This window comes from Macaca fascicularis, chromosome 5 (genome assembly GCF_037993035.2).
Source record: "Macaca fascicularis isolate 582-1 chromosome 5, T2T-MFA8v1.1".
NCBI lineage: Eukaryota > Metazoa > Chordata > Mammalia > Primates > Cercopithecidae > Macaca > Macaca fascicularis.
In genome coordinates this window covers 64,359,813-64,371,329 of record NC_088379.1, presented here as the reverse complement: position 1 = coordinate 64,371,329, position 11,517 = coordinate 64,359,813, and the positions used below count along the sequence as shown (strand labels likewise).

General features: G+C 34.2%; 1 pseudogene; it reads right to left on the bottom strand.

The window, feature by feature from the left end:
• Positions 1-2,766: 2,766 nt before the first annotated feature.
• LOC102127329 (14-3-3 protein zeta/delta pseudogene) lies at positions 2,767-5,539 on the bottom strand (annotated as a pseudogene).
• Positions 5,540-11,517: the final 5,978 nt, after the last annotated feature.

Genomic DNA, 11,517 nt, shown 5'->3' with positions numbered 1-11,517 from the left:
TTTTGTCATTTATCATGCTTTCTCCAGCATAGACTTTAAAAATTATTGTACAGAATATTTGGTTCTTTATTCAATCTACAATTTATTTTTCTCTGTGTTATGAGAGGATAGTAAGCAAAATGACTATATACATTTCTGGTTTGTATATCCTCAGTATGCCAGGTATTAAAGTAATTGGAAGTATCTGACTTGACAAGGTAAGACTAAGAAGTGTGACATCTTAGTTCAGAAGAGAAATCTTGTAACCTTATAATCTAGAGGGACTGGACTAAACTTTCTGGGCTCCATCTATCATTCCTAACTAAAAGGAACTAGCTTCTCCTTTTGTTTTGTGTATTACTATCCAATTACAAAGGGTCACCACTAAAGCAAAAATGGCAACTCAAGCACGTTTAAGGCCATATGAGGAAAACATCTTTAGAGTTTCTAAACAAATAGTTTACCAGGTTGCATAGTTTTAGACAGGAAGCCAATTATGACCATCTAGTATTTTTGAAACAAAGAATATTTTCATGAGGAAATATTGTGTATTTCATATAGAATGTGAATTTAAACTTCTATGTAACACAGAAGACTTGCCTAAACACCACGCTAAGAGACTTGGCCAAGTTTAGTTCAGCTTATGTGTGCACTAGGTGACGGATTTGTCCCAAAAAGTGACCCCAGCCTCCATGTTGAGACTTTGCTGAAAATAGCATGAACCTGCCAGACTGCAAAACATATACTGTTTAGCTGATGTTCCTGAAAAATTAGCAATTATTTTCCACTTCCTTTTTATGTAATATTCTGTTTTCATATAGTCCTACTAGTCCCTTGTTTTCCTCATTTTTGTTTCCTCATATTTCCTTTTTATTCATATCTGTTTTCTCTTTATAAACCTCAGTACCTTTGTTTCAGTTGGAGTTGAGCTCAGTTTATACAGTAGTCTCTATCCCCTACTTCAGTAGTCAAAATAACATCTGCTTTGCAATCTTTAACAAGGACTTTGCTTTGATTTTCTTTGACAGAAACACATATATTCTGTTTGATTGTATTTTGTTTATACAGAAGATGTTGTTAAAATGCACAATTAAAATGCCTAGTCTTTCTGATTTCAAATCAACAGATTAAAATTCCAGTGAATCTTGTGTTTTTTTTTTACTTTAAAAATATACACTTGTAAGCATAAAAATTCAATTATTTGAGGTTTTCTAAAATTATAATTACACATTACTTAATGTTTAGCCAAGAGTAAAATATTTAAATAAATCAGGAATTACAGGTTTTATGAAATGTAGAGGAGAATCTTGCCACAATTTAATGCATAGAAATGGAATTAAATGGAATGATCTCTGGTGTCATGCCTACCAGCCTTAGTTCTCAAAGAGTGCTAATATCTCTTTTCCTTCTTTATGGACTTAACAAACTTTTGATAACCGAAAAAGCAATATTTTATGACAAATAGAGTAAGAATTTCCATGCAGGCCAGCACATGCAGAGAGTAGTACTGGAACCAGGTGAGGTTGTGGGCAGTTGGCACAGGTACTTGGTTGCTTTTTGGTGTGTGACAAACTCAATCCAGAAGACTTCTTAGGACTTCATAGGCTGAACATAATGAATGATCCATAATCATGTAACATTCTCTCTACAGATAAAATAAAATCAAATAGTCAACAACTTATAGAATAAACTAGAAAAGATAAATATGTGAAAATTTTTTTTGCAGAAGTTTAAAATGAGTGCCACATAACATGGATGAAAACTAAAATATTTTATTTCAAAGTGATTATAGAGATTTTGGTTTATGGACTAGAATTTGTTGGATGCATAAGTTTTCAAGATGTAAAGAGAGAACTTAAGAGAGAATAAGTATTTCTAGCCTAGAGAGTGGAAGAAGTTAAAGCCAAAATTAAATGTACATATATATATACCCACACACATATATATATACACACATATATATACATATATACATATATATACATGTATGTATAATTTGAGAATACAAAGTTTAATTATCTGCTATAACAATTATTAATGGATGTTGTATACAGGGTTCAAAATAGTAATGGATGTGGTATACAAGGTTCAAAATAGTATCAAAGCCTAGAGATAGGAAACAAATCTATGACAAGATTCAGGTCCACTTCCAGGCAAAGCTGATAAGAAGTTAGTATTGATCAGGAGTTAGTATTGGCATTATATCAGTGGATTAATGTTTAAAAGCATGAAGCTGGTTATATTTAGTTTGAATCTTAGAATACCTGGTGGAATTATTCTCATGATAAAGAGGTTCTCAGTAAACATTTGCAATTATTACTCTCTTTTTTGTATTGTGGTTTTTAGAATCTAAGTGGTGCTCAATATTTTAATTTAAGGCTTTGTACTTCCATTTGTTTTTGCTGTTGAAATAATTATAGACTAATAGACAAAGAATAAGAATGCATGTCAGTATTTGGCTTACCATGTCGAAACCAAAAACTGCTATATAGAAGCCTCATATTTCTGGTTGGAGACATTTTGGCAACTTATTTCTTTCAAGTCAATTATTTTTTTATTTTATTTTTTTTTTCAAAAAAAGCAACCACAGCTATAAAACAAAGAATATAGCTACATGTATACTAGTATCTTCTTTTTATAATAATTTTTAAAAGTCAAATTTGAAAGCTCTGGTAGTTTAAAATTTATCAATGATAGGAACAAAATCTTAGCATGAAAAATTTGGAAGGCATTAAATATAATGGCAATTAGAGTTTCATTATGTCATTCTGATTTAATGAAAATGAATTATTTTTTTCCATCATCAATATTTATTGAGCATTTACAGTGTACTAGGCACAATAGAACATACAGAAAACATTGTCCCTGCTCTTGAGGAGCTTACATTCTAAAAGAAAAAATACACTTCTTTTAAAATGGCATTTTTGTTTGGTGTTTTCTGCAAAGTACTGAGAAAATGTTTTGTTACAGTGAGCTTTGGGTATAACTTAGCCCCATCATTATTTAGAGAAGAGAGGAAGAAGAAAGAGGAAGGATTTTAAAGGCAGACAATGACAGACCATTCAGGATAGGTAGGGTTTTAAAGGGAGATAAACACAATCTCATCAACTAAGGACAGATTTGCTACGGTAAATAGGATGGGGAAATAGTCTGTGGGGTGCAAGCAAAGAAAGCAGGGTGCCTTAGACATTGAGTGGAGCCAGAAAGATCATGCGGCCTTTTCCCAAGTACATGGCCCCCAAGTAGGAATGGTTGGTGACAAGACAGAAGGCTAAAAAAGGAAGGTAATCTTGTGCACCTGACAAATAGAATAAAGGATCAAAATTGAAGGCAGTCTGTAAGAGTATCAAGAAATTCTTAAAAACCAAAAAGTGATTTGGAAGCACAAAACTTACAGTTAATGCTACCCAGTGTGATGATGGGCCAAGAACATTGTACCTTCCTAAGTTAGAAAATGCCATATACCAAAATTTTAAATGGAACATATTATATTGTTTTGCAATCAATCTCCCCCACTCCCAGAAAAAATAGGAACTCATTTTTTTTCAGGGTGGAGAGGAAGAGAGGGGATCATGGGACATGGAAACAGTAGTTATATTAGTAGTTTTGTTGTTATGATAAATTTTGTGTTTAAACTTGGTAAAAGCCCATTAGCTGACAAGAGGGAATAAGGAATAAATTTCAAAAAAATGTACAATTTCCTTTAGAGAAGTTTCAGAACCAAAAGACTAATTTACATGAAAAGCTGTAGAGAAAGTAGTTGAAAAGTCCATTCATAAAACTTTTATTCCACTTACATGAATTTAATACACGTGTTCTTAACAATTATGCTTGGATTGTTCATGAAAATTTCATAAGATATTAAACAAAGCTAGCCATCATCTCAAGTTATTTCCCTGTTAACTATTTTTACAGCACATGCATGTTAAGCAAGTATCAAAAAAAAAAAAAAATCACAAAAGCAAAAAACCTTAAAAAAAAGTTAAATACGTGGGTTTTTTGTTTTAGTGCTGTGCTTAATATACATGAAGTAATCAATACCAAGCAATTCATTTTTACTGCATCTTTACTTTTACATTTGTTCTTAGGTTGCCTAAAACATTTAAATACAAATAAAATGAGTGTAGCAAAAATAATGAAAGCTAACAGCAGGTAACTTTACAAATAATGGAATGTGAACCATTTCTGACCTTATCCAGAGTAAAATGGGTCACAACTTTGTCTAAAGGAACATTTCTGCAGCTGTAGTCAAAGATGTGCATATTGAGATTGAGTGTTCCACAGATACACATGGTTTAACCTATGGTGTCCATGGGGTATGTCTCTACCACAGCCTTCTAAGCGCTCCAGACCTTAAAGTACCCACAATTACTACACCTGTGACTGGAACTAATGATCCCTTTTACTCCCCACCAGGACAAACCAATATATAGGCAGTTTTCTTTGCTTAGACACGGAAGCAGTTTTACACTGGCCCTTGTGAAGCCACAATGTACCAAAAGTAGTATGCCAAACATTTAGAGCTTGTATAAAAATTCCACAGCCCCATATTGGCCACCTCAAGATGAAAACAGATAACTCCCTAAATGTTAACTGGCTCTACTCCCCTAATATTAAACATAAAAACTACATGAGAAATACAGAAATTCAAATAGAAGTAACATAAACCTGTCATAAATCGTAAACAAAAAACTATTTGTGGGACAGCATGGATGACAAATGGTCTACTGTGTAAATTTTAGAATGAGGCAGACAAAAGTTGGAAGTCTGGTTAATTTTCCCCTCCTTCTCCTGCTTCAGCTTCGCCTCCTTGGGTATCCGATGTCCACAATGTCAAGTTGTCTCTCAGTAATTGCATTATTACCGTGCTGTCTTTGTATGACCCTTCACTTAATGTATCAAGTTCAGCAATGGCTTCATCAAAAGCTGACTTTGCAAGAGAGCAGGCTTTCTCTGGGGAGTTCAGAATCTCATAATAGAACACAGAGAAGTTAAGGGCCAGACCCAGTCTGATAGGATGTGTTGGTTCCATTTCCTTTTTGCTGATTTCAAAAGCTTCTTGGTATGCTTGTTGTGACTGATCCACAGTCCCTTTCTTGTCATCACCAGTGGCAACCTCAGCCAAGTAATGATAGTAATCGCCTTTCATTTTCAAATAGAAGACTTTGCTCTCTGCTTATGAAGCATTGGGAATCAAGAATTTTTCCAAAAGAGACAGTACATCATTGCAGATTTCTCTTAGCTCCGTCTCAATTTTCTCTCTGTATTCTCGAGCCATCTACTGTTTTTTCTCAGCACCTTCCGTAAGTTCAATACTTGAGACGACCCTCCAAGATGACCTACGGGATCCTATAACATTTTTATAAGCAACTTAGAAAAGATTCCTCTCCTCATTGGATAATTCAGCTCCTTGCTCAGTTACAGACTTCATGCAGGCTGCCATGTCATCATATCATTCAGCCTGCTCGGCCAGTTTGGCCTTCTGAACCAGCTCATTTTTATCCATGACTGGATGTTCTTTTTGTCTCGTAGAAGCAAGGTTTGAGGTACGTCGTAGTCCCCAGGGTTCCAGCTGGTGGTGGGAGTGGACCACAGGCTGGGTGATGAATGGGGACGGTAGCCAAAAATGAATTATTTTTAAAGAGTTTTAAAAATAAGGGAAAATGTGCAACTAATGTGAGATGCTAGACATGTTTATTTGCTTCACTGTGGCAAAATTTTTACTCTGTATTTATATCCCATAACATCACTTTGTATACCTTCAATATACAAAATAAAATTTATTTAAAATATAACATTTGATGAGCTGTCTTACTGAAAGACCCGCATAAATTAGTCAGTACTATCATGAAATTCATGGTTCCCTGCTTCAGGTTTGTTCTCAATCTTCCTCATAATCCTTCTATTACCATCATCAGCAATTTCTCTTATTTCACTTTTCAACTATTTCAAAACATATGCATTATCCTAAAACCTCTGTCAAATATTTCCATTAAAACCACACACATACACACAAAAAAAACCAGATTGTGATACTCACAATGGTTTGTTAACGATTGTCTTCAAGCATTAAAAAATACATATATGTACTCAGCATTGTGTTCATGTTCAGAGTCACTGCTGCTCCTTTGGTCTTCATGTAAGAACTCATCAATGCATGCTATGTAGTTAAAAAAAAAAAAAAAAAAACCTGTACATTCACAAACGATCATTAATGACTGCTTTTAATGCATTGAGCAAATCTGTAGTTGACATCATTTTTGTGTCCAGTTTAACAGCTTCTCCCCTAGCCTTCATGTGAACAATGTTATCAGATTGATCTGCAAACAAAGGAAGCCCCCTCCACATAGGGATCCCATGGTAGATCCTCTCATAGGTGCTGTTGGCTCCACCATGAGTTATGAAAGCTTTGGTTTTTGGATGACCTAAGATTCAATTAATTTTTGAATAATTATTTTTTATAAGTCTTAGAAATGAAATGAGCAATGCACAATATGAGGCAATGAGACGGGCAGTGTTCTCTAGATAACAAATTACCATTGCAGAAAAACTGCATTAAAATAGCTTCAATCTCAGAGGAAGAAACACCTCTGAGGCGATAAGTGAAGGCTCCACAAGTGGTATGTGACTTGAGACTTGAAGAATGAATACAAGATTGTCAAGTGGACAAATAGAGCACACCATGAATAAAGAAAACTACAAACCCCTGCTCCAGACCTCAAAACCAGGATGCAAGGTAGGACATGTTCTTTTAGAGAAATAGTGGAGTCACTGAGTGTGATAGGGTGTGGTGTCCAGGGCAGCAGGGAGTGGGGTGGTGGTGGTGCTCGAATAGAGGAAGGACAGGCCACACTTCATCACAAAATGCATTACCACTTCGTAATAAAGACTAGGGATTTATTCCCATAGAAAATACAGTCACTGATAATAAAAGAAGAGCTGTTATTTTTTAGTTGTATTTGAAATATCTATATATTAGGAGAAAGTGTAGGTGTAACATTCAAATTAAGAGACAGACAAACCAGAAAATTATTGGAAAGTTATCTGTGCAATGTAACTACACTAGAAACAAAGGTAGCTAGTTTCTGGCCATAAATGATATGACTGTGTATAATAAAATGCAAACTGTTGTAGTTTATTGTATTTTTCCCCAGAACTGGGATAGTAATGTAATGAAGTTAGATTTTGAGTTTTTAAATAATAAATGGTGAAAGAGTTAGTTTTCTGTTGGATCATTTTCAACCTGTTTGGCTGATACTCACTTATACAGCTGAGTATTGGTACTAATGTATCTGATTTCCTGTCACCAAATTTCCATAGAACTATACAGATAAGGGACTGTAACAATGATAATACGTGGACACATAGAGGGCCACAACACACACTGGGGTTTTTCAGAGGGTAGAAGTTATGAGGAGGGAGAGGATCAGGAAAAATAACTAGTGGGTACTAGGCTTAATATCTGGGTGATGAAATAATCTGTACAACAAACCCCTATGACACAGGTTTACCTATGGAACAAACTGTCGCTTGTACCCCTGAACTTAAAGTGAAAGTTAAAAAAAAAACTACTTTGTCATATGAGTCAAATTCAAATTATAGCATATTTGTAAGAATTCTAAAATGACAGAGAGATCACCTAGTTAAATGCCTTCCATAAAGCTAGTAAGGATATGAGGACAGGACAGGTTAAGTAACCAAACTATGGAAACCTGAAGTGAAAATAAATAAAAAAATAAATAAATAAATAAATAGGCCGGGCGCGGTGGCTCAAGCCTGTAATCCCAGCACTTTGGGAGGCCGAGACGGGCGGATCACGAGGTCAGGAGATCGAGACCATCCTGGCTAACACAATGAAACCCCGTCTCCACTAAAAATACAAAAAAAATTAGCCGGGCGTAGTGGCGGCGCCTGTAGTCCCAGCTACTGGGGAGGCTGAGGCAGGAGAATGGCGGGAACCCGGGAGGCGGAGCTTGCAGTGAGCTGAGATCCGGCCACTGCACTCCAGCCTGGGCGACAGAGCGAGACTCCGCCTCAAAAAAAAAAAAATAAATAAAATAAAATAAATAAATAAATAAATAAATAAATAAATAAATAAATATTTAGTTGGTGTAAAAGTAATTGCAGTTTTTAAAAAAGTAATGTCAAAAACCTCAATTACATTTGCACCAACTTATTTTTTATTTATTTTTACATTAAATTAGATTAAACACAATCATGATGTTTCATACATAGTGACTTAGACAAATAAGATTATAAGTGATAAATTCAAACATTTAAGTAATTGTTAAGCAGTCACAATCCTAATGTAAATAATAGCAATAAATTATTAATCATCTATACCTTTTTATTAATGTATTTACCGTACTCACTTTCATCTGCAGAATTTAGTATTAAGCTTTTTATTTTTAAATCAATTAAATTGGAGAGAATTTACTTTCATTCACTTGTGCCATAAGTCAAGTCTGACAGCTGATGGTTTACAAAAAATCAAATATATGCAATCATTTATGTATGAGAACTAAGTTAGTTCTGTTTAGAAATTACATATAACTTGTTTTTAATTACAAATTACTAAGCATTTCTTCCATAAAAAAAATAAAGCGACAGCCGGGCACGGTGGCTCACTCCTGTAATCCCAGCACTTTGGGAGGCCGAGGCAGGTGGATCACAAGGTCAGCAGATAGAGACCATCCTGACTAACATGGTGAAACCCCGTCTCTACTAAAAATACAAAAAATTAGCCGGGCGGGGTGGCGGACACCTGTAGTCCCAGCTACTCGGGAGAACCCGGGAAGCAGAGTTTGCAGAGAGCCAAGATCGCGCCACTGTACTCCAGCCTGGGCCACAGAGCGAGACTCCATATCAAAAAAAAATAAAAAAAATAAAAATAAAATAAAATAAAATAAAATTCCAGTGACATTTTCACATATATTCAGAATATTATCATATTTGCTAGCATTGTAAATTCTTTAACTATTGGACTGACTGATAGTTCATAAATAATAAGGCATTTGAAATTTTTCCAAAATTGTGATGATGCTAAATTTTGTTCAACTTACTGTTAACTTTTCAGTGACAAACTACAAAGTGTAGACAGCAGTGATCATTATGGTCATCTATAGCTAAGCCATTTGGTATATGCCTAATACCAAAATGAAGTACTGATTTTGGAGTTACCAAACAATCTTCATAAACTAGAGTATAATGAACACATTTTTAACATTTATTTGCTATATAAGCAATAAATGTAACTTCAGGTTTGCAGCAAAAAAAATTAGTAAAGGTGATTACAGGAAAGCTATATAGGATATAAAACTAAAGAATATCTCATAAATATTTAATACAATATTTAGATCAAAGTTGTACATATTCAAAAGTTAGTTATTACTGTATTTTATGAGGTATCTGAACCTCTCTCCATACCTGGCTTCCTTCTGCTTGACCCTGATCTGAAGTGTCTGGCACATATTAGGAAATTAATAGTGTTAGTAACAAGAAATAGCAATAATGTTACTAGTCAACATTAATTTGAATCACTGACTAGGTATCAAATATATTTTAACAGTTTTGTCTCTATTAACTGCTTTTCCCACACAATGCAATATAAGATTTGTACTACTATTATTAGAGTAGTCATAGTCATCTTGGATAAGAATATTCTTGAATAATTTTATCAACTGTTGCCTGAACTCTTACATCCATCTCCTAAATGCTACTTCGCATAGTCTTAGCCCTCTGCAGTCAAAATCAGGCACTGTATCTTAAGGCTTTTTTTAAGTGAAGTCTGATCATATCTTTCCCCAGCTCAATTTTCTTTTTTTTTTTTTTCCTCTGGCTCCCCAATGCCTTCATTACATGTTTCGAATGTATTTCTGTTATCTGATTCCAAACTATCTCTCTAAGGAAATCTGCCTCTTTATTCAACCTCTTCCTGCTAAACTAAACTTGGAGTCTTCAGAACTGAACTATCATTACTATTCTACCTGCTTTCATTTTGTGTCTTCCTCTCACTTGACCTGTTTCTGCAAATCATTCAGGTCTCACTTTTATGATCAGTGTTGCTGGTGTACTTACTATTCCTACTGAATATCCTGTAAGCACTGTGGTCCTTCCTTTCTAAAACATTTTATACACATTTTATGACATGCTTTTCATTCTACAATTCCAAATAGAATTTAAAGTCTATGGGAGTAGAAAAGGTGCCTAAATTTGTTTCTCTGCAAATCCAGCACTTACCTCTGGTGTATTTTAATAATCACTTTATAAATAGTTTTTGAGGAAATGATTTATACTGTCTTATGTGTTGAGTAATGAATTCCTTAGTTTCAGTGACCCTATTATTAATGTCTCACAGGCATCTCACTTTATTCTATAATGATAATGATAGTTATTTTAGACAAGAGGTTAGCAGGTTTTCACTGGGATCCTTTAACAAAATCAAAGCTTGGTGAGTTTGAGAGAGAAAACACTAAATACTATTCAGTTCTAATTAGCCATATTTCTGTTTCCCCATTGTCTTAGACAATGCAGTGGGTCTCCCTGAATGAGTAGAATAACAGACAGCATAATGAGACTATTGTCATGTGGATAGACTGTGTAATTTTCCAAAATACGTTGGAATAATACAGTCAATGCTTTAGAAAGTATCTGTGCATTACTGAAATAATTACACTAACGTGTACATAACATAATTTGTATCAATAATTTGTGTTATATAGTATATATATACACACATACATACACATATATATGAAAGGCAAAATGAGAGGAGACTGTCTCTAACATCATCTAGCCATTAAAATAATGCACTATAAAATTGAATATGCATTTATTTTCTCTCTAAAGACATACATGTAAACAACTATTTTAACCCCAGAATCAAGTAATCTTAACATATCCATGGAAACAGGTTTCCCAGGAGCATGCATTTTAGTTTCTACTATTTAGCAAACTGGTTCCTGAACCTTGGCTTTCCAAGTGAATGTGACGCTTTTGAGAGAATGTCTGAATTTCTGGTACCCACTACTGTTTTTGGTTATGTTAAGAACTGAAGAACATTGTTTATAGAAATATTTGCTAATAGCAGCTAGAATGTTTTCAGAAATTGTGGAAATTAAGGTTTGAGCTCACCCTTAGTTTTGGCTGAGTTTTTAAATGGAGGAAAATAAATTTTAGAGAGTGAAGACTAATCACATGTATCTCCAAACATTAATCGGGTTTTATGTATTTAAAACGGACTTGTGAGGACTTAATAAAGAAATGTATAATTATTAAAAACCTCCAAGTACAGGGTTTTTTTTTTTTTTGCATCTGGAGATAAAGATAATGTATTTCTCACCTGTGAAGAGTCCTTTAAGTAATACGAAATAAATATTTTCTTTTTAAATAAGGAAACTGATCTGTACAAGGACATGCAATTTCCTCAGTGCTACACAACTGTGTTAGAAATATATGTGTGCCTCATCGATCTATATCTTTGTTTATCAAGATATTAGGAAGGCATCTGCTGAGTTTTTATAGGATAAAAATGGATAT